Source organism: Canis aureus, chromosome Y (assembly GCF_053574225.1).
Source record: "Canis aureus isolate CA01 chromosome Y, VMU_Caureus_v.1.0, whole genome shotgun sequence".
In the NCBI taxonomy this organism is placed as follows: Eukaryota; Metazoa; Chordata; class Mammalia; order Carnivora; family Canidae; genus Canis; species Canis aureus.
The window spans coordinates 5,199,654-5,202,459 of record NC_135650.1 but is presented as its reverse complement, the minus strand read 5'-3'; the positions used below and the strand labels follow the sequence as shown (position 1 = coordinate 5,202,459).

Below are 2,806 nucleotides of genomic sequence, written 5' to 3'. Positions count from 1 at the left end.
GGCTCACAAGCACATGACAAAATGCTGCACAACCATTGCCATCAGGTTCACATACATCTAAACCACAATGACATACCAGCTCTCACCCCTTAGAATGGTATCATTCACAAGACAGGAAACAACTAATGCTGGCAAGGATGTGGAGAAAGGGGACCATTTTTGCACTTTTGGTGGGAATACAAGCAGGTGCAACACTCTGGAAAACAGTGGAGTTTCATCAGGAAGATAAAAATAGAGCTAGTCTATGACACAGAAATTGCACTACTGGATATTTATCCCAAAGATACAGATGTGGTGAAACAACTGGACACCTGCCTCCCAATGTTTATTTTATTTCCTTTTTATTTTCTTTTATTTCTCTTTACCGGCAGCACTAGGATTTATTAAATGGTCTTAGTAAAGGCGCTGGGGTTTGCTCATGGTGCTCTTGATGTACAAAGCCTGGACATTCTGCCAATTCTTCTTGAGCATGGACACCAGGAATTTGACAGTTAAGTGAATATGTTACACGATCTCATCGTCCACCATCGCTATGTGGCCAACAACCACTGCTAGACATAGCACATTCTTCATCTGGAATTTGAGGGTGGACTTCACTTCATCCACCTTGGCCACCATGTTCTCATTGTGGGTCAGAAAGGAAGGGAATTTGCCAGCTTTATTCAGGCCTGGACCCAGGATTCATGGGATTTGCTTGATCAGAGATTTGAAGACAAAAAGGCATCATACTTGTTGGCCAACTTCTTAGCTAGGTTTTTATTCTTGTTGAATTGATTCAGTGACTCAATGTCCATGTGGGGAATATCCACTGCCTTGGCCTCATCACAGTGTTGCTAGTCCCCCAAAACACACAGGGAGAACTTGGGGCAGGGAGGGACAAAAGCCTGATGGTGTCCGTGAAGCATTTGTCCTTCTGAGGGTCGTAGTTCCTCCATCTCATCTGCAGCTCCAGTCACCAGAAACTTCCAGCGCTGTGCTTGTTCCTGTGCAGGGCCTCCCACACAGCCTTATACAGGGTGCTACGGGAGACTTTGCTGCTCATGGTAGCTCATGCCCAGTAACCGGAAAAGAGAACCCAATGTTTGTTTTATAGCGCAAATGTGTACAACAGCCAAACCATGGAAGGAACCATCATGTCCTTCAACAGATGAAGGAATAAATAAGATGTGGTCCTGTAACACAGAGTGACAACTGATTATTTCTTGTGCGTGGAAACAAAGTATACCTGTCATTTGCTTGATATGAAAGGATCTGGAGAGTATTCTGCTGAGTGAAATAAGTAAATCAGAAAAAAGGCAATCATTGTGGGGATCCTGGATCAGGATTCAATCTCCAGTCTTGAAATCATGTCCTGTGCTAGGTTATCACTCAACTGCTGAGCCACCCAGTTGTCCCAAGAAAGACAGAATATAAGAACTTCTTTATTCACTTACATCAGATTAGGGATAGGTGAAAATGACAGACAAAAACGCACGGTACACCTGATATATTTACACAGATTAGATAGACAAAGAAATGGAATATGTAGGGCAGACTGGGTAGCTCAGTTGTTTAGCGCCTCCTTCAGCCCAGGCTGTGATCCTGGAGACCAGGATTGAGTCCCCTGTCGAGCTCCCTGCATGGATCCTGCTTCCCCCTCTGCCTGTGTTTTTGCTTGTCTCTCCCTCTGTGTCTCTCATGAATAAATCAATAAAGTGTTTTTTAAAAAGTAATGGAATACGTAAATAAAGTAGGGAAATAATGTGAAGCCTGAACTATAAAGTCAAATGATCTAAATTTGCTCCAAGAAGAAAATATGGAGAAAAGAAGAGAGAAAGAATTTGAAGACAGAACAGTGGAGCATTTCCTTGTTCAAAATCATGTCTGTTTTCTCAGGATTATAGACATTTTTTGGACGAACATTTTGGAAACCTATATGAGGAAAAGCCTAGTGAAAAAGAAACACAACTGAGGCATTTAAATATATAGTGATCCAGATATATATGGAGTCCTAAGCCATCTTCTGTCTTTAGAAGTTCAATGCCACATAATAGTTGGTCCGCATAAAGGGAAGGATTTTCATTCTCACCTCCACCAGCAACTGGATGTGTGGATTCAGACAAATCACTTGGATTATCTGGACCTTATTTTCCAGATCTATCATTGGGAATAATAACACCACTTTTCACTTGGTATGTCCAAATGTTAGCTTCACAACACCTTCCTTTTAATCTGACCAAATTTGAGTGGTAAAAGCAGTTTTATTATTTTGGGTATTAACTCATGACTGACAATTTAAGTTATGAATTTCACAACTGAAAAATAATATGGCTTAGGGTGATGTTTTTCGGTATGGTATCCTGATTATAGTAGAAGAATGATTTTTTTTTGTTATGATAGCAAAAGAAAAAGTGTAAGGAGAGGCGTAGAGGAAAATGGAAAGAGAATATAAGGAGGTTCCACCCTCAACATGTAGCCCAACCTACCAACGTGTTTTTTACTCATTGTATTTTGTTTCTCCAAGCATAAAGTCATTTGGTCAAGGTTTGTATCCACATAGATCCACTTCCTGCCCACAGCAAGGAGTTCTTACAGGAACAAACAGTCAGTGTAGAAGAAGGTACTGGAGCAAAATGACTGAAAATTTCAAGTATGTGACTGAGTTTGAGCTTTATGGGTGGAAGGTGACAGTCCAATCACCCATGGCAGAGTTAAAGAAACCGAGGGTCTGAGAGGGTCAGGAGGCTACTGAATGTCAGAGCAGTAAGAATGAAAATGAATTTTCCATCCAAAAAAAAAACATTACTTGGAATCTGTTGTTCCAATG

General features: G+C 41.1%; 1 pseudogene; it reads right to left on the bottom strand.

The window, feature by feature from the left end:
* Positions 1 to 377: 377 nt before the first annotated feature.
* LOC144309415 (large ribosomal subunit protein uL1 pseudogene) lies at positions 378 to 1,042 on the bottom strand (annotated as a pseudogene).
* Positions 1,043 to 2,806: the final 1,764 nt, after the last annotated feature.